General features: G+C 37.3%; 1 long non-coding RNA gene and 1 pseudogene across 1 annotated transcript; both read left to right on the forward strand.

The window, feature by feature from the left end:
- Positions 1-2,529: 2,529 nt before the first annotated feature.
- LOC114128745 (uncharacterized) lies at positions 2,530-3,684 on the forward strand (annotated as a pseudogene).
- Positions 3,685-8,046: 4,362 nt separating this feature from the next.
- Positions 8,047-14,496, forward strand: LOC126554731 (uncharacterized). The gene is made up of 2 exons (XR_007606718.1): positions 8,047-8,101; positions 14,137-14,496. It is a non-coding gene; the product is annotated as an uncharacterized LOC126554731 (long non-coding RNA).
- Positions 14,497-22,398: the final 7,902 nt, after the last annotated feature.

Here is a 22,398-nt window from a genome sequence, read left to right on the forward strand (position 1 = left end):
AATCAAAAATAAAATATCATCACAATATTACTGTTAACAAATTATAAGTTCAAACTGAACTTATTAAATTAAAACATTTTATAAAAAAAAAAACAATAAAATAAAATAGTAGGAATTAATTTTCCAAATTAGTCAAAATTTATAATAAATAATAGCAGACCTTGCTTATAACAAATTTATAATAAAATAAAAATGTAGTTACTAAATTGTATAAGTTAACATTTTTAACAGTACAATACATAACAAAATCAATATAAAAAAGAAATCAAAAATAAAATATCATCACAATATTACTGTTAACAAATTATAAGTTCAAACTGAACTTATTTAAATTAAAACATTTTATAAAAAAAAAAACAATAAAATAAAATAGTAGGAATTCGGAGTAGGACATCTGTTTAATGAGTCAGAAACAATGAATTGATGGTCCTGAAATATGTGTCTATTAACAGGCCAGATACCTGCGTTTCTAAATGCATTTTCAGCAATACCTACAGTAGCTGCTCGACCATATGCTTCCTTAAGTAAACTTTACACATGAAATTGTGATATTGTTCTACCATAATTTTGACGCAACCATTTTTCTTGAGCTTGAATATAGTATAACCCTAAGGGCTTGAAAAAAGCAACGTCAAGTGGTTGAAGGCGATGGGTAATATGTCCAGGTAACTGAAGCAATACTATTCCATTTTCTTTAGCAAATAATAAAGCATCTAAATTTTTACTATGTGTAGTTTGTCCATCTAGTAGTATTACAACTGGATTTTCTTTAGTTGATTTTACATGCGAATGGAAATGCTTTAGCCAAGTTACAAAAAGCTCAGAGTTAATATAACCAGAGTCTGAAATTTCAACAACACTTCCAGATGGAGCACCTATTTCTAACTCTGGGCATTTTCGTTTCCTTTTAAATATAATCATTGGTGGCACATAAAAACCAGATGCATTGACAGAGCAAACAATGGTAGTATTGACTCCTCTTTCTCCACTCGTTAAAGTTCCTACTTGTCGTTTACCTTTTAAAGATATCACTTTTTGAGTTTTTTTTTGGACTATAGTGAAACCAGATTCATCGACATTGAAAATAGTGTTTGCATTATTCATCAACTACTTTTTCAAGAATGTCAAAACAATCCATAACATTTTTTTTATTAAAACCTTTAGCTCTGGGCATAGAAGTAGCTTCAGGCTGTCTCAAGGAAAGTTGTGGGTTACGTTTCATGAACCCATAAAACCATTTTTTTCCAGCAAATTTGTTTTGTTTATTAAAATTATGAGTTAATGAATATTTTTCCGCGATATAAAATGCTAATTTTCTTATATCATTTATTGTAAAACCAAAAAATAATGACTCTAAATGTAAAAGATAATTTACCAATTGTTGTTCCATATTAGCATTAAATACTGCTGGTCTCCCAAATGATTTGGCAAGATTGACATGCCCATTTTTACCATCAGCATGTCTCTTAAGAGTAGCTTTGGGAACATTGTATATCTGTGCACTTTTGTTCAAACCATAATCACCATTTTTATAGGCAGCAACTGCTAATTGTAGATCTTGTTGAGACCATTGACCGTATGGACCTCTTTTTGGCATAATAACTGTAGGAACAATTTTAAAATGTAAAATCTGTAATAAAATAATGGTCCAAATTAGGCAACAGTTGGTGGTCCAAAATAAACAACTTTATAATATTACGAAAAACTCTTTACTTACTCAACAGCAGCAAAGTTTAGTTTTAAACAGTAACATCATTCAAATGTGTACTAAATTGTGAACAAAAATCAAAATAGGTCAAATTCGAGTACGTTTAATATTCTTTATGTTATTACTTAACAAAAATGTGTCGAAAATAACATCAGAAACCCGAATTTTGTATAATGTGTTGATAGATCAAGCGATAAATGATAAAAACGTGTTTGTTTACTCCAAAGACGTTATAAGCGTACAGATAACATATTTTACTAGGTTCGAACCATTTCTTATCATTACGAGGAGAGATAAGCGAGTGGTCCAATTAAAGCGGTGTTCCAAATTACCCGACTCTCCCCTATTTTTTAAAGTATTCAAAGCAGGTTTTTAATATGTTGGAGGTCATATATGTGCATTCCTTAATGCCATCTAAGAACCAAAAGTTGCAGGATATGCAAAAATTTCTAAATATAAAAATATGTACTTTTTCACAAATCAGTGATACTAGGTGGGTTTGTCGCCATAAAAACTGCAAGGCAGTTATAGGCAACTTTAAATCAGTTATAAATATTTTAATTAAAGAAGTTGAAGATAATAACGACAGAGATGTCTCAAGAGCGATCGAATGAGGTATCTGAGGATGTTTTGTGTATGATTGCAATGGACGAATCAGAATGAGAAACAGAACGCTATTACAGGTTAGTTTAATTTTTTTTTAACTCAAATTAATTAGGTTTTTTCATTTTTTAAAAAGATTCTTACACCACATCCGTTAACGGTTAGGTTAGGTTTCCACCGCAAATACCACCTCGGGTGCTGGGCCGAAAACAGCTCGTATGGACATGGTTAAAACTCCTGGGTTCATAGAAATTTCCTCGTCTGCGAATCGAAAAATCGTGTGGTTTTATGTCAAAAATATTAACAATGTTCAAAATTATCCCGACTTTCTCCGCTCGATCGAGCCCGAGCTAAATCAAATATTAAAAACACACGTTCAGCAAGGGGCGATTAAATTTAACCTTAAGCTCGAGGCGACCCATAACCGGCCCAACGTTCCTAATTCGTCAGAGAACCGAGCATTTAAAACATCAGAGACCGAAATTTTCCCGGAAAGTAACATTGAAGAGACTTTAGAGAGGGCTTTTATAAAATTGCTGGCTGAGGAAGAAACTTATACTAGTAGAGGTAGCGGGTTTACCGTAGAAACTATAGACGGATTATTGCTAGGTATATATAAATATACACCGATGTCTGCCTCATCATATATACAGTTAACGGTATATATAGATAGGAAACGAGCTACAATAAACTCACAAAACAATGACCAGCAATGTTTCAAGTGGGCTATATTAGCAAAGCATGTGGCAGAGCATTAGTCAGATAAATATAAATATTGTGTCGGTAAAAATTATAAACAGCAAGAGGGGAGATATAATTTTGATGGAATCACCTTCCCAATACCTCTGTCAGATATAACCAAAATTGAAAATAATAACCTTAACGTGAGTGTAAATGTCTATGGGTTAGAGAAAAAATTCCAGCCGCCGAGGAAATACCCGACGTATGAGGTGTATCCCCTTCGTGTAGTAGACGAGGAGAAAGCTAACCATTTTGACTTGCTGTTGGTGACAGACAAAAATCTGTCGCATTACGTCTACATCTCTAATTTTTCCCGCCTTATACGTGCTCAGAAAACTAAACACACTGAGAGAGTAGTATTTTGTAAAAGATGCTTTACCAGCTTCGATAATCAAATATATAAACGCAAGCTGAGTGGGGAGGAAGCGTTAAAGCAGCATAAGTTGTTTTACGGGGCGCACAAACCAATACTGCCTAAAATGCCTAAGGAGAGTGATTGTGTTATATTTGATGTGTGGCAAAACACAAAGAGACACCCATTTGCCATCTTTGCTGATTTTGAGACACTGATAGTTAAAACGGACGAGGTAAAGGGGAAAAATACAAAGATTGTTCATAAACGTAGGCTATGAGCTATGGTCTCATTGTGAAGGCGAGTGAAGATGTACCGACTGAGCTATTGGCTGAACACAACATACCAACAGCACCAGTTATCTACCGAGGAAGTGAGAGTCGACCTGATGTGGAGAGACATTTCGTTGATGCCGTGACGGATATATCGTTAAATATTGAAAAATTACTAAAGACCAATATAACCATAAACATGACCGCGGATGACGTCCAGGCTCACGAAGCAGCAACGCATTGCAATTTATGTAAAATCGAGTTTAGCTCACTCTCGGAAATACTTCGTCGCAAGACAGCGGACCATTGCCATCTATCGGGGAAATATCGTCAAGCTCTATGTAATGTATGCAATCAAAATTTACAAACACAAAACTTTGTACCCATATTTTTCCACAACTTGTCCAACTACGACGCACTCCTGATAGTCACAGAACTTGGTCATGACACCCAAACTATAAATGTAATACCCAACAGTGAGGAAAAATATATTTCGTTTTCGAAATTTGTGTCAAGCAGATTTTCGATTCAGTTTATTGATACTTTCAGCTTCATTGCAACGAGTCTATCTTCACTCGCTAAGAATCTGATAAAACCAGGTCTTGAAAACTTTCGTGAAACAGCTAAAGCGTTTACTGGAGACGATATTCCGCTTGTGACACGGAAAAGGGTGTACCCGTATGAGTACACCGATAGCTGGGACAAGTTAGACGATAGGCGATTACCACGGAAGAGACACATACAGCACATTGACTGAGTCGGAGATAACGGAGGAAGAGTTCGATCACGCCAAGGAGGTATGTTATACGTTGTGCGCGTATTTAGATCTATATTTTAAAATGATTGTGTTTTACAGATCTGGGATCACTTCAATTGCAAGACGTTAGCAAATTACAGTGATTTATACTTAAAAATCAATGTTTTACTGTTGGCGGACATCTTTGAAAACTTTCGCGATGTCTGTATGAAGACTTATAACCTGGATACCGCTCACTATTTCACTGCACCTGGTTTAAGTTTCCACGCAATGTTGAAGTATACTGGTAAGAAGTTGGAACTTATGACGGATTACGATACGCTCTTGATGTTTGAGAACGGTTAGTATAATATTATATTTAAAAATACATACACTTAAACATTTTTTTTTTTTTTTAGGTATTCGTGGTGGATTGGTACAGGCCAGCATGCGGTATACCAAGGCCAACAATGCTAAAACACCTGGTTATGATGAAACGATGGAGAAATCGTAGTTGATATACCAGGACTGTAAGTATAAATATTATATTTTTAAAAATATTTTTATCTTTTAAACTTTATAGGTAACAACTTATACGGATGGGCAATGTCAGAGTACATGCCGTACGGTGACTTCAACTGGGTTGAACCCAACTCGGATGTTTTTTTTTTTTTGGTTGAACCGTAACTGGGCGGGAATAGTCATTGGACATTACTTCTGCCCAGGTACATCATTTATTTAAAAAAGAAGCGTCACAGCATCCGTTGGTTGTCTATAGGGACAGTGCCCCTGAGTGCAGCCTCACAATAATCTACATATATTTTTAGTTGGTTGCCTACAAGGGCGGTGCCACTTGTAAACAGCCTCACAAATGTTAATTACAACATAATAATATACTGCAATGTTGTCATCAGTCTTCATCCTGGATCCAGTGTCTTCTGGAGCCGACCGGAGTCCGCCGCCTTTGTGACTTGTGCCTGGCCATGTTCCCTTGCAGATCCTATCCGCCACTCTCCTGTGCCCATGCGTCCGTTGACTCATTGACCACCACCGGGTGCCTGCTGCCTTTCACGTTCCTCCCGTTCTCTGGTAGTCATGATCCTCCTGATTAGCGACGAGACCCTCTGGCAGTCAGGATTGGACCTCAGCATGATGCTGATGAAGTTCTCGGGCAGGAGCTGGTCAACGTCTAAGTATACGCAGGCTTCTGCCCTCCATTGGTGGAAGTAGTCGCATTGAAACACCGCGTGTTCCGCACCATCACATGAGTCACCCCACACAGCGCACAGCGGTCGCTTTCGACTTTCCCAAACCGATGTAGGTACTCGCCGAAATAACCATGCCCGGTCAGCACTTGACTGAGGTGGAAAGACACTTCGCCGTGTTGCCTCCTCAACCAGGGTGTAAGTTCGCTAATCAGCCTGTGTGTCCACCTACCTTTCGACGAGTTGTCCCAAGCCGTTTGCTACCTAATCATCAGTTGGTCCCTGGCTACGCTCTTCAGGATGCCACCGTACGTTTTTTGCCGCTCCTCGGCCAGTAACGCCAGCGGTGACATTCCTGATACGACCACCGTTGCTTTGTACGATACAGTGCGATAACAACAGGCGACCCTCAGCATCGCTCTCCGATTCACTGCCTCCATCTTGTGCATTGCCTCGGCCGTTATGGAGGGAAATCAGAAGGGAGCTCCATATAGCAGTCGGGCAGATACCACCGTGGCCAGTACCTTCCTCGTCCGCTGCCTGGGTCCTCGGAGATTTGGGAGGATCTGAGTGTGTTGGTGGCAAGTGTCCGACGCTCTCTTCGCTGCTAATTCTGCGTGTTCCTTGAAGTGCAGTCTCGGGTCGATCGTCACACCAAAGTATTTGACTGCGGTCTTCGACTCAAAGCGGTGCCCCCAGAACTTTACCGTCATGCGGTTGTGTTTATTGCGGTTCGCGTGGAGTATCGCTTCGGTCTTGTCAATGGCCAGCTCCAGCACATTGACGGCCAGCCAATCTGCGACGTCGCCGAGGGCCTGTTCGAGCCTCTCCTCCAGCAAAAAGGGTACGGTTGCAGTGGCCAATAACGCCACATCATCCGCGAATGCGATTAGCTCAACGTCCGGTAGAAGTTGAATCTCTAGAAGAACATCATATAAGACGTTCCAAAGGTCTAGCCCGAGGACCGATCCTTGTGGCACGCCGCAAATGACGTCCACAGGTTTGGCGCTCCCATCTGGCCCTTGGATGACTATCCTTCTTTCCGACAGTCACTGTGCTATAATGTTCAGCAGGTATGGCGGGGTGTTCTTCCGCACTAGCTTGTCTAGGATTTTGTCCCAGAGGGCTCTATTAAACGCATTCTTGACATCGAGGGTTAACATGCCCCCTCCCGTTCGCGTTTTGAAAGACGGAACGCACCCTAGACATCGCGTCTAGAGTGGACCTTCCCGGCCGAAAGCCAAATTGGTTGCCCGCCTGACCATTCCTCGTGAGGTGCTCCCGCAGCCTCCCCGTTAGCAGTTTCTCAAACAGCTTGCCCACAGAATCGAGCATGCACAGGGGGTGGTACGCAGACGGGCTTTCCAACGCCTTGCCTTGCTTTCGCAGAAGCACGAGGTTAGCAGTCTTCCATTCCAGCGGGTAGTATGCGTTCCTCAAGCAGCTGTTGTACATCGCTGCGAAAGACTGTGGAAAAAGGCAGACCGCGACCTTCAGTACCTCGTTGGGAATTCCGTCGGGCCCCGGCGCCTGGCCGTTCGGCAGCCCCCTCGCTGCCACTTTCACGTCTTCCACCGAGAAGCATGCTCGATAGAGGTCCTCCTGTCTGACCGGTGTTGTATCTCTCTCGAACAGGGGTTTCGTGGGGAAGAGGGTGTTGACGATGCTATCCAGTTTTCCGGGCAGGTAAAGACCTGGAACTGTTCTTCTCCGATTCAGCTTCTTCATGACGATGTGGTACGGGAAGAACCCACGGGTCGTTGTCAACGAGCTCGCACAATTTATTCCAGTTTTTCTCCTTCGCCGCTCGTATCTTGGTTACCAGAAGCTTCCGCTCAGACCTGAAGGCCGCTAACTGTGGCGCACACCCAGCGTCGTCAGTCCTCTTCCTCAGACGAGTGTAAATACGCCTAGCCTTATGGCATCTCGTCCGTTGCTGAGCGATGTCCGTTTTCCACCAGGGGGCGGGACGGCGTCTTGTCTTGCCAGACTTTGGCATGCTTGCGTCGCATGCGCGCGTCATCCAGTCGACCACCTGCCGGCACGCGTCCTCTGCCGTGGGTGCCAAAGGCTGGACATCGAGTTTTAGAGCCCCAGTAAGCTTCCCCTGATCCAGTTTCCTGTAGGCCCACCTATTGCGGGTGCTCGGCTCCTGCCCGCATTGGCCTGCTGTCCTGACGTTGAACTTGACGTATTCATGCAGACTCAAGTACTCTTCGTCGAAGTCCTTCCAGTCGTCGACCCAGCACATCGCAGACAGCATCACGAAGGTGAGGTCGATGTGCGACTCCGATGCACCCCTGATAAACGTCGGTTGGTCCAGCTACAGTCAGCTACTCAATCCGAGGGAAGCGGAGAGGTCAGCCAGTGCTTTCTTCCTGTTGTCTTCTCTAGGGCTTCCCCACTCCCGCGATTTCGCGTTAAAGTCACCGGTGTTATGGGCTACGAGATATCTATAAGATATCTACGAGACTACAAGGCTAAGTTAGTATGACCATGCCTCATGTCAAGGGTAATGCGGATGCTACTATGACCATGACACGTGTCGGGATAGTAAGCGCACCAATAATTACAGTGCACTAATGATGCATTTGAGATGTTATTACACATTCTCAAATTCGTGTCCGAATTTGCAACAACAACAACAAGGACACCTGGTTTTACCCAGAAGGCGAAAACACGACGTAAACAAGAGACGCACCACAATATATAAGGGAGCCCGAAGACCAGCAACGGCAGATGTACCAAAGCTATCAACAACAGAGCACTTTCACGTCACTCAGCCACTTATTTAATTTGTTACATGTATTTTGTTTGTATGCATAAAACATATTACGTTATTAAGTTTAACTTTCATTCAAATTAACTATTTGGATTCAAATCTGATACTGGCACGCAACAATTTGGCGCAGTCGGTAGGATTCACTTTTCAAGGAGGCAAACCGTCAAAGGCTACCATCAACAAGGAAGATTGCGCAGTCTACCTCGTTGATAACTTCAGAAGAGAAGACCATTCAATTCAACGTTGCAGAAAGTATCAGACAGGATGACAACATCAACGAACGTCGCATTATTGTGAGTGAATAGTTAATTAAATTATTACACGGATATATGTTCAAAAATATAAAACCTAAGAAATATCATTTAAGTAACTGAATATATTTAAGTAGGTCGTAAAAAAACTATTTAGGAATTTTTTTTTTTTTGATTATTAAAGGGCAATTGATTTATTTGAATTATTATTGAGAAATATTGAGTTATTTGAGTTATTATTGAATTATTATATTATTTTGAGGGCATATTGTTGAATTATTGAGATTATTATTGAGAATTATTATTGAGGGCATATTGTTGAATTATTGAGAATTATTAAAGGGCATATATTATTGAGATTTATTATTGAGTTATATTATTATAGTTGTTTGTAAAACGTATCAAATGAGTGTGAAAGCAATTTATGGAGAACACAGGTACATCTCCTTTGGAAGTAGCTAATCCATATTAGCTACTATATTTATCCATAGAATAAAATGTTTAGTTTATTTAGACGACATAATTGTATACGGGAAAAATTTGTATGATCATAATGAGAAGTTAGTAGAAGTATTTGAGCGATTACAAATTAACAATTTGAAGTTACAACCAGATAAATGTGAATTTTTAAAACGTGAATGTGTATATTTGGGACACGTAATATCAGAAAATGGAATTAAACCTGATGAAAAGAAAGTGAAATCTGTATTAGAATTTCCAAAACCAACTAATGTAAAAGATATAAAATCATTTTTAGGTTAAGTGGGTATTATAGGAAATTTATAAATTCATATAGTGCAATTGCGAAACCTTTAACTAATCTTTTAAAGAAAGACATTAAATTTTTATGGAGTGATGAATGTCAAAAATCATTCGATAAATTGAAATCAGCTTTATGTTCTGAACCAATACTTAAATATCCAGACTTCACTAAGACTTTCATATTAACTACGGACGCGAGTAATAAAGCACTAGGGGCAATATTATCTCAGGGAGAAATAGGTCAAGACTTACCAATCTCTTATGCGTCACGGACGTTGAATAAAAGTGAAAATAATTATTCCACAACCGAGTTAGAATGTCTAGCTATAATTTTTGGGGTAAAACAGTTTAGACCATATTTATATGGAAGGAAATTTATAATACTTAGTGATCATCGCCCTTTGACGTGGCTTTTCAACTTAAAAAATCCATTATCGAAGTTAGCACGTTGGCGAATACAACTTGAAGAATATGATTATGAGATACGATATAAACCTGGGGTGCAAAATTCTAACGTAGATGCGTTAAGTCGTATGTATTCGATACAAGAAATTAAAAACGAGTCGTACGAGGAATTTCTCGGAAAATGGAAACACAGTTAATTACTAATAGCAATGTAAAAGAAGCTATAGGTACACTTTTGGAGTCGCCAGTAGAGTATCATATAGTGACAGAAATAGCGAAACATAATTTAACATCAGGAATAAATTACGAAATAAAACGTAAGTTTGGAATTACTTCATTTTTACCAGTTAGTAAAGTGATAGGCGATACGCCGTATGTAGTACAGAATGACCGGTATATAATATTTCTAGTAACGAAAAATAAAGATCGTCAGAGGTCAACGTACGAGAATATGTATATAGCGTTAGTGAACTTGAAACAGTTTTGTGAGGAAAATAATTTAGATAAAATAGCAATGAATAAACTAGGTATGAATGATGATCTACAGTGGGAAAAAGTAAGGTCAATGTTAAGATACATATTTCGTAATACTAAGATCGAAATTATGGTATGTGCGAACGTAGAATATACGGAAGAAGAGAAAGTAACTATATTAAAGCAGTTTCACGATTCTAAACTAGGAGGTCATTTAGGTGTTAATAAAACTATTAAACGCATACAGAAGCAATTTAGATGGAAGGGTATGAAAGATGATGTTAAAAAGTACGTAAAAAATTGTACATCGTGTCAAGTAAATAAAATTTCAAATCGGCATGTAAAGCAACCAATGGCTATTACATCAACAAGTTCAAAACCATTTGAAAAAATATTTTTAGATATTGTAGGTCCATTACCAACGACCTTGTCTAGTAATAATTATATTTTAACAATGCAAGATGACTTATCTAAATACACGCTAGGAGTACCAATACCTAATCATCAGGCAAACACGGTCGCGGAAGCTTTTGTTATACATTTCGTGTGTGTACATGGAATACCGGGAACGATATTGACAGATCAGGGAACGGATTTCCTTAGCAAAACATTTACGGAAGTTTGCAAACTGTTAAAAATAAATAAAGTTAATACTAGTCCTTTTAGACCACAGACAAATGGAGGTCTCGAAAGATCACATAGAACTTTGGCCGAGTACTTAAGACATTATGTGGATAAGAATTTAAATAATTGGGATCATTTGTTACCATATGCATTTTTTGTATATAATTCAACGGTACATACATCAACTAATTTTCAACCATACGCGTTAGTGTATGGGCGTACGTTAGAAATACCAATTAAATTAAAATCCGAGCCAGAGCCACAATATAATTATGATGATTATTTATATGATTTGAAACAGAGTATGCAAGTGTCGCATAAATTAGCGAGAGAGAAGTTAATAGAACACAAAGTAAAAAGTAAGGACCGATATGACAAAAATGAGAATCCTGTAAATATACACGTGAAAGATTTAGTACTTTTAAAAGATAACGCACATAAAAACAAACTTAATTCACTATGGTTAGGACCATATGAAGTAATTGAAGTAATAGGAGATGAAAATATAGTTATACAACGTGGCCGACGAGGCATTACCGTACATAAAAATAATGTAAAACGGTATTATAATGATAAAGCAAATGATTAATTAAAATATATAGTATAAATGAATAGATTAAGGGAGTTTGTAAAAAAAAAAAAAATAATAATTAATGATATAAACTAACAAACCATATAACTAATGTTATTAAGTAGTACTATAATGAAGATATAATTTTACTTTTAGATTGGTGATGATGGTTGGACTTAACAGTGCTAATGAAATAAATTCATCGGAATATTATACATATGTACCCTATGAACAATCCAAGGTTTTTTATTATGAAAATTTAGGCCCCACTAAGGTGATAGGAGCAGAGTATAAACTGGTTACGTATTTCTCACTTAAGGAATATAATACAAAATACGACTTATTAGGTTTGAAAATGAAAAATATAACAAATATATGCACTGACAAACGTCATATAGATTTGTGTGGGAAATATCAAATAGTAATAACTGATTTATATGATGAAATAACTAATCAAAAAGAACGATTGTATATGTCATTAGGAGGTAGAGTTAATCAAACCGATGTATATCAAGAAAATAAACGAAACAAAAGGGGATTAATAAACTTTGTGGGTAACGCAATGTATACATTATTTGGTGTATGTGATGATAAATGTGCAAAGAAAACTAGAGAAGCAATCAAACAAACAGAAGAAACAGGAGCTAATATTTTACATATAGTGAAATCGCAAACAACGGTAGTGAAAACAGCAGTTAAAAAGATTGCTAGTTCACTAAATCAAACAGAGGCACTATATAAAGAAATATCAACTAAAGAACAAAAATTACATGAGAGAATGATGCAATTACAGAATGTAACTGATGACGTATTAGATTTATTAATGGCTGACGAAGTCCATAATCTATACACTATAATAACTAATCAGTATGCGTATGAAACCTCAACGTTGGAACAGATAATAACAGCTGCAAGAGAGGGGTTAATACATCCAAGTCTTATGACACCACAAGAACTTGCATCAACATTGAAAACAGCAGAACGAACAATTAAAAAACAATATGCCATACCTATGGGAACAGAAGCGTCAGAATTAAGTGAATTTTTAAAAATAACAAAAATAAGCGTATACTATGAAAATGAACAATTGGTATTTATTACAAGAATACCATTGGTTGTCGACATAGAACTTTCATTATATAATATAATACCTTTACCAATAAAATCTGTTGAATATGGAGTTGACTCATGGTATATGTCCACAAATACATATACTTACGTTGCAATAACTAAGGATAGAAAACAATTTACTACCTACACGGAAAAAGAGATGAAAGATTGCATTGAAACAACAATATACAGAATATGCAAGGCTACACAGCCAATGTTAGATAACAATGATAATACACCATGTGAAATGCAAATATTTAAAGCACCGGATGCATCTCAAACGGGATGTACTATCAACAAATTTTCATTACTTAGAAACATTTACCACAGAATTCTTAATAAAAACACATGGATACATGCTGGAGATGATACTTTGACAATAAGTTGCACAGATTTACCCGAATCTTTTGTTCAAGAAGTTGAGGTTTCAGGTGCAATAACTATATTAGACATAAATTGTCAAGTATTCACACGTGACGCAGTGTTGACTCCTATAGAGGATATTTCGAGTACAAATTATAAAGATTTTGTACCTAATACTAAAATACAAAATATATTTAATAAAATACCTGAACATATACATAAATATAAATTGAGCGATGTATGGAATAATACATCAAAAATACAATTAACAGATCTGCACAGTGTGTCAAAATCACTTGATGAGATTCAGCAAATGATAGACGAAGAAGTTATTAGAGAACAAAGTCAAAAACACCAGTTCATACATTCAAATCTTTTGTATGTTACAATAATTTTGGCTATACTATCTATTATATTAATAATAGCCATATACATACTATTAAAATGTAGATACGTTAGCAATCGCCAAGTAATTGATATACCAAGAAGATTGGCTAACTATAGATCACAAATACGAAATGTAAGAAGGGGAAATTTTGCTTCAGAAATATATGATGAAGTACCATTTAGCGCACCATCATCACCACGTTAATTTTAAAATATTAATATTAATAATTCATTATTATTCGTAAAAAAAAAAAATAATAATAATAAATAATAACAAATAATATAAAAATAAGTATAATATAATAATCAATAAATATAATATATTTAATCATATTATCATAAAAAAAAAAACGATATGAAAACTTAATAAAGCATTTTAAAATATTAATATTAATTTTATACCTATGTGTAGATTCAGTTATTCAGTTATTTAATTTGGTATATGGGTAGAACGTAACGTTCGTGTGTAATGTTAATTAATTATTCACAAATTTATTTTATTATTTTAATTGTATTATTCAAGGTGAAGGAGATTCAAATATTTAAATATATATATTAATAATATATACTGTACTAACATACTTTATATTGTATTCTTGATTTATTTAAAATTTGATAAAACTAATATTATTATTAAGTTACCAATGTAAACTGAATTTGTAAGTGTAACTGAGTGCATTTAAGAAAATTGTAAAGATTTCTGTCTTGCAGACATAAACCTTTTTTTTTGTGGGGAGGTGTTATGGGCTACGAGATATCTATAAGATATCTACGAGACTACAAGGCTAAGTTAGTATGACCATGCCTCATGTCAAGGGTAATGCGGATGCTACTATGACCATGACACGTGTCGGGATAGTAAGCGCACCAATAATTACAGTGCACTAATGATGCATTTGAGATGTTATTACACATTCTCAAATTCGTGTCCGAATTTGCAACAACAACAACAAGGACACCTGGTTTTACCCAGAAGGCGAAAACACTACGTAAACAAGAGACGCACCACAATATATAAGGGAGCCCGAAGACCAGCAACGGCAGATGTACCAAAGCTATCAACAACAGAGCACTTTCACGTCACTCAGCCACTTATTTAATTTGTTACATGTATTTTGTTTGTATGCAATAAAACATATTACGTTATTAAGTTTAACTTTCATTCAAATTAACTATTTGGATTCAAATCTGATACTGGCACGCAACACCGGTGATAATGGTCGGGCATGGTGAGCTCCTAACGCTCGTCTCAAGCGCTGTCAAGAAGTCCTCGAAGTCGGACAGGGCTACGTTGGGCGAGCAGTAGCAGCTATACAGCCGTTAGCCGTTCAACTGAATTCACCTGAAGCCCTGCTGGCGTTGAACAGACAGGACGACGATTGCCGCTCGTCCGCTAGCGTTGGCGTACCAACCGTTCTTCTCATTCCTGTCACGGTATTGCTCACTGAAGGCGATTACGTCGATGTCTCTTTCTGCAGTCGACGCCAGGACGAGGTCCTGCGCCGCTCTGCACATCCTTACGTTTACTTGTAGGACGCGAATCATTGTGGTTTAGTGGTTTCAACGACCGCCTTCGCATCACCACTGCCAGCCTGGCTGGTTGCTGCCAGTGACTTCGCGAACGATAGAGCATCCTCTTGGGTAGCCGCACAGATGCTGGCGAAGTGACCATCCTGTCCGCAGCGCCTGTACACTTGGTCCTATGCGGGCCTAAGCACGACTTTGCTTTGTGGCCGTATGCCAGACACCGAAAGCACCTGACTTTCGTATCGCAATGTCTGACACTATAGATCACCATGCCCACCCTCAGCCGATCTTGTCTTAAGATTGCCTGAGTTACTTCTTTTAGGGCGGAGACCAGAACGAGCTGTGCTCCACCGTAGCGCTTCCGCATGTTAACGAGCCTTAGTGCACTGGAGTCGCACCCTGAAGCCGATTTTATGGCTTCGAGGACCTCAGGTCCATTTGACCATTGGTCCAAGTCCCTAATCTCTAGCAGCTCCCTCTGTTGTAGAGTCTTGACACCAATTTCAGCTCCTGCAAATCTCGCAATCTCCGCTCTCACTGCAGACACCTTCGCAAGATTGCCACGCACCTCAATGAGGAGGCTGCTGGACTTTGCTTGCCTCATCCCCACTATTCGATTCCCAATAACGTCTCAACATGCCCCGTAGCGGATTTTCTTAGCCAGCTCGGGGAAGTCCTCCTCGCTGATGTTCACTAGAATGGCCGGGGAGCGAGGTCCCCGGCGTCTAATACTATCTTATTAGACTCTTTAACCGTCGTGCTCAGGTTCTGAGTGAGGATTGTCAACACTTTCCAAGCGTCAACGACCATAAGCTAGCTGCCTGCTAGCTGGCTCCTTGCCACTCTCAGCTCAGCGTTGTTGTTCTCTATGGAGCCTATAATGCTAAGCACTTGGTCAACGCTCTCCCTGAGCCCCCTTACCTGCGTGCGCTTGGCCATCTCTTTTAGAGACTCGACCTCCGCCTTAAGCATTCGGAAGAGCCCCACGTCTTGGCTCTCGAGATGTTTGAGTGTCACTGGGGCTGACTGCGAGGACGGAGCTTCCATGTCGATGGTCAACAGCAGGAATACCAATCCGAGGGTATCCGCTTAGGGTCATCCTATCGACTCAGAGACACCAGGTAAAAATCAGGGAGTTAGCAGACGCCGCCCGTTCCATAAACCTAGTCAAAGACCCACGCAGCCCCAAAGGGGGGATCCCTTTTCCCAATCCCTTCCGATCTGCACCAAAATTGGTGGGGACGGTCCAGGGGAGCCCCGAAAGGCGTACACCAAGTTTGTTCGAGATCCCTTCACAGGGGGCCAAGATCCCTTGGAAGTTTTTAGACCCACCGATTATGGGGGGACTTTTGAGAGAGATCCAAGACAAAATGATTACCGTTGGAACCGGCTCTCTAAGTCGAAACCCCGTTGAGTTATACTTGACTCAAAATTTCCGAAAACAGGGGGGGGAGGTAACTTTTCGTATGTTCTTCCGCTAGGGCCCACAATCCGTTTGGGCCTTACGCGCATTCTATACGAGAGTTATTGAACGCGCTGCAGCGGTTCAAAAAATTCCACCCCCTTGAGCGCTCTGTATATATCGGCGTTTTGGCACACTACGTATAACCTCGGTTGTGATATTCAAATTATGCAAATTGAGTTGCAAGGTCGTATGCAAAAATTGGCACGTGGTAACCGAAATAACGTCTGGAATTACTTATAGTACTCACCGACGATAGGCGGCCATGTATTACTTATGGCGGAACACGAAAGTGGACCCCACAGGCGGGTTTTATACCTGCCAACTCAAAACCGACACCGGCAGGCGCGCGCACTTTTAAGCAAATAGCGGGACCGTAAAACACCCGAAAAATTCAGGTACAAAGATGCAAAAAAAAAGCGTGTCGATACGTAACACAGTAGCACGACAAGACGCACTGCGGAAATCGCGAGAACTCGGTGAAAAATTCACGGATTTTCACGAGACTAACACCAACCGACGCGAAAAAGCGTGTTAAATTGATGGGTTCACACCGCGTAAAAAACGTGTAGGTATTTCCGAGGAAAACGAAGTAAAACTGCGGAGCGGTGAACAGACACGAGCTCACACCATGACAGCCACCGCTGAACTAACTTGGATGGTTTGGACAATTTAACAGCAACATCGGATAAAGGACGGGTATATGAAGTAGATGTGTCTTACCCGAAAGAGTTGCACGATAACCATAATGACCTGCCTTTCCTGCCACAAAATAGTATACCGCGTGGATCAAAGGTACGGAAACTGATGGCTACATTTGAAAAAAAGACAAACTACCTTATACACTATAGAAACCTGCAGCAGGCAAAAACGGTTTAATAGTTGAAAAAGTAAATATCTGCATTTTATAAGATTTCAAACAGATTTTTAACATTTTTCTTATTTTTATATGTACATAGAGTTATACAGTTTAAACAGTCTGCGTGGTTGACAGATTACATAAAACTTAACACTGAGATGAGGAAGAAGGCTGGGAACGATTTTGAGAGGGATTTCTTAAAACTAATGAATAACGCTGTATTTGGTAGGTTACTTATAAACTTTTTAAACATTTTTAACATTAAAATTTTACTTTATACAGGAAAAACTATGGAATCAAAACGCAAGCAAATGAAGATGGAGGTAGTGTCGTGTGAGAGGAGGTTGCAGAAGTTGATCAATAAGGCTACATTCAAGCACTGTACTAGGTATAATGATAATCTCAACGCTGTGGAGCTTGAGAACAAAATTATTAAATTTGATAAACCTATCAATATCGGTAAATATATACACTCATTTTTCGTATACTCCGATTACTCGGACGTTTACCAAATTAAGGTAAAACCAAAAATGATGTGAAATACTTTATTTGAACGCGACATCCAGTGGTAATCGAGTCACACGATCACCACCAATGACCCCTTTTCTGCCTTAACCATATCTCTTATATACTAAATTTACAATTGAGTAATTATCGATTCTCTTATTATACTAATTTACATTTCATACACCTTAAATTACGTAATTATTATTTTAACCCAATTAATAACAAATTTTATTTACATTTCTTACTACTATGTTTTGATTACTATGCTAACTAAAATATAAAAGTTTAACAACACTATATTTCATAATTGTTATCTTAACTTATTTAAATTCTATTTTTTATTATTGCTTAATTATTGAAATTCATTAAATCCTAATACAACAGTCCCCGAAATTACAAAAAAATATGAACTCATTTTTTACTCCTCTGTTCCGTGCATGAATAATTTAATTTGATCGTATTCTCAATGTTCTCATTGCGCGTCAATTTTTGCTTACTGCGACTGTACAGGTTGAGTATATTATGACGCTATGAAGTTGTAATGCCTGAAATATGTAGACGTGGAATATGCTTGATATGCTTGTGTAATATTTTACTTCAGTAGCTGTTTTGCGTTCTTTCAAGTCGCTCTATGAACTCTGTTTTTTATTGTAATTTTTCCTCCTTTTTTGCATTTCCAGAAATTAAAGCTGTGACTAAAAGCGTGTCGATATAATATGAGTTTTATGGTATGTTGTGTTTGTTTTGTTGTTTTTCTTCTTATTATTTTTATTTTTCTTTATTATGTATATTTATTAGTTGGCCCTGTACAACTGAATATTGCCGTGGAGTGGCCGACTGGCTTTGAGCGACCACCGTACCATGTGTTTGTTTCTGCCCTGGAGGCGAACATGGAAGAGCAGTGAACATAGTTTTCGAGTAATATGTTTTTGGTAGGTGTACATTTTGATTTCGAGGAACATGCCGGCAATGATTGTTGGTTATGTTATTGTTGACAAAAATATTATACAAGTGTAAAAAGGTCTTTTTTTTGGTCAGAGGGGGAATTACAAGTTTTTCTTATATTATAGCTTTAAAATTTAAACAAGGTTGGATACTTTTACACACCTATAAGTTTAGCCGCTATGCACGCACACCGGTGGACGGAACGTGAACTGAACTTCGTCTGCGGTATAGCTTATGTACGGTATGCTCGTTGCGCTATCACCCGATTACGTAAATGCCTGAACAAAAACAGTTAACTCATTTTTTAAATTATAAATAAAATGTATATTTTTTATCAAAATTATTCTATTTTTCAATGTGTATGTATTGGAATTTCTTCTTTTTTTATAACAAAACATTGTAGGATTACATATAAAAATAATAAGCACATGCATTTTGAATGAAGAAATTTTGTTAAAATTATTTTAAACACAATTACATCTTAAGAAAACAACTTATTTTAATGTCACAAGGGCCAAGCTTTTATCAAAATTTATATTTTGCATACATATCAAATTTTAAATTAAATATCTATATTAACATTTTTTAATACATAGTATATTAATTCTAGTTAATGTTTTTTTTCATCTTTTAGTAAAATCTAATATAATATGTTCTACATTTTTAAAATAGTTACAATTTGCAGACACAGAATTATTTAAATTTTGATCAGTTTTTTTCAATCATACATTTATAATTTCCTGTATTTGATACACTTTTTAGTGAAATTATATACTTGCATGTAAATCATATAATACACTTTTGATGCACAAATAAGTTCATATTCTACAATAATTTTTTCATAAAAACCAGGCTCATCTTGAATTTCTAATTTCTATTAATATTATTATGAGTCACTATAAAATATTACCATCATTTTAAAGTCTAGGTCTATGGAAAATGTATTTCTAACTTGATGATACAGTTGAACCAAAATTTTCGTTATGCAGTTATGCAAAATATGAGTAATGATATGTATTCAAGAAATAAGAAACAAGTCTCTAATAATCCCAGACCTAAAACAATAGTAAAATTTAAAAGTGGCCCTAATAATATTAATATAAATTAGAAATTCATGAAGGGCCTGGATTTTATGAAAAAATTATTGTAGAATATGAACTTATTTGTGCATCAAAAATGTATTATATGCAGGTATGTAATTACTTACTAAAAAAATGTTTATCTTTGACGCGGTCCCTCGTAATAGTCGCTTGAATACAAGCGACCTTTGCGCGGATACCCGCGCCGTCACCTGTCTGTCCAACCGCCAATCGACGACGGCCGACACCGACGCGCGATAAGCGCGTCTGGAATTGTCAACCGCCGGTACCGCGGACTGTCTCGGCACTAGTTTTTCGACCGTCCCGACGAACAAACCACCGCGGACCAAAAACCCCACGCCCGTAACCAAACGGCCATACCACATATCATTTGTTCTTTATTTTTTTCGTATTTTGTTCGATTAAACAGTAACTCCCGGAGTTATAGTGCTAGTCAGCGCTACCTACAGTGGAACTTTGTTTTTTTTTTCTTTTGTGTTCTCATACTAATAATAATCACACTTTACTCAGTTAACGGTAACTCCCTGAGTTCCACTACTGAGCTCCCCTTACGGCGAGATGTTTCATTATTATTATTAAATATTAACATTATTTTGCTTGTTGACTTAAAATACACGGCGATCACTCGTCACTATTGCCTAACGCAGTGTTTTTTTTTATTTTTATTTTTCTTCCCCACGTGTTTTTTTTGTTTTCACCACTGTGCGCATCGGCTTCTCGGCTGACACCGAGGCTCGCTACATCTTTTAATTTATTACTTTAATAGAAACTATTTCTAATATTCAACAATAAATATGCTACAACACCATCATTTACCAAAAGGCAGATACAAGCTTAGAGCATAGGGCATAGGGGGTGTAGTTAACTGGCAGTGACCCCATGTGCGGTAGGCTCTGCACTCATCACACAATTATATATAAATATTCTCTGGAACGCTTGTCGGTCGTACGTCAGTAGATAGAGTTCGGATAAGTAATGAGTAGAACACAACAATTTGAGTTAGTATAATGTATAGTTTATTATGTTAAGAAAATATAATTGTAACTTAATGTTTAACAATATTTAATAAATTTGAGGACAGAGTATAAATGACTCTGCCCGAGAAATAGTTAATTTAAGACTGGGATCTAGACTTAGTGTACAAGCGGCGATGTTAGGGCGCGGCCCAACGACTAAGCTAAGTCCGGTGATCTGGGATAGTAGACTAATTCTAATCGTACAGCGTGTAGAGACCTGTATATATACAAAATCTCCGCTGGACGATTGCTCGGTAAAGAATGGAAGTGGATCAAGGAAGCCGAAATTATGTTGGGATAGTAACTTGTCAAAATTGTAATTTACTGTTGTACTATTATTTTGCACGGATAAATGGTTTACTAATAATTTCGTAGAATTGTAAACTGGTTCACCTATTCCATATTTCTACATGCGTAAACAACAAGCCAATAAATTATTGTACTATGTGTTTAACTATCATAAATAGTAAAACGATTATGTGCTAGTAAAGTGACTATGTCGGTTTACTACAGGGGCAATGCAATGGCTGCTAATAGACAACCTTTTTTTTTTTTAATATTTAACTTCATAAATATCTTTGCCTCCCCCCATTTCTCTAGTCTGTATCTGCCTTTACAAAATATCTAATGTGAGTATTTGGCATCTCACTATGTAAAACAATACAATTTAAAATTAAAATACATTATATGTTCTTTTAATACTTTATATTGAAATTCATCATGCATGATAAAAACAAATACTTAGTAGCAATCTAAATATAATAATTAATCATAGATTTTAGATAGGTACCAAAAGATTTTTTTTTAAATTATTTATTTGATTTATACTAGAATATTTACTTATATTATTTTACAATACTTAAATTTCTATTTTTACTAATCAATGCACCAGCAAGCTATAATATTTCAGAATTATCTTTTAGGATTAAAATTTAAATGATTGATGCTGTAACCTTATTTAAATTTAAGTATGGAATGTTATACAAATTACAATACATTTTTTTCATTTACAATTTTTAGTTTTATATACATATAAAATGGTTGGTAATAGTTATCCTCTGGAATTTTGGTTGGATTCAATTGTTTACACTTCTTTCAAATTTAGTTGATAAGGTATCTAAAAAAATACAATAAAAACCTAATTACTTGAATAATATTTCACTTAAAATAAGTAGGTACTAAGTATACAAACCATATTATTTATTTTGTCGCATATTGAAATATTAAAATCCAATAGTAGTATAAATATGGGGCGTCTGGCTCCATTTTTCAGCGGAGATGAAAAAAGTTTGAGGAGGTATTGTTCCCTTGCAGTGTAAGAAATTTCCGCTGTAAAATGGAGCCAGACGCCCCATGGTTTTTCTAACCATTACTTAGTATAAATATGGGGCGTCTGGCTCCATTTTTCAGCGGAGATGAAAAAAGTTTGAGGAGGTATTGTCCCCTTGCAGTGTAAGAAATTCCCGCTGTTAAATGGAGTCAGTCGCCCCACGTTGTTTCAGGGAAACCATGAGGCGTTTGGCTCCATTTTTATAGGGACACAAAAAATGTTTAAAGCGGAATGTCCTTCTTTCAGTATAAAAAATCTCCCTATTACTTTTACTGAAAATAAAACATGATTAGTTATTAGTTAAAC

This window comes from Aphis gossypii, unplaced genomic scaffold (genome assembly GCF_020184175.1).
Source record: "Aphis gossypii isolate Hap1 unplaced genomic scaffold, ASM2018417v2 Contig00585, whole genome shotgun sequence".
NCBI lineage: Eukaryota > Metazoa > Arthropoda > Insecta > Hemiptera > Aphididae > Aphis > Aphis gossypii.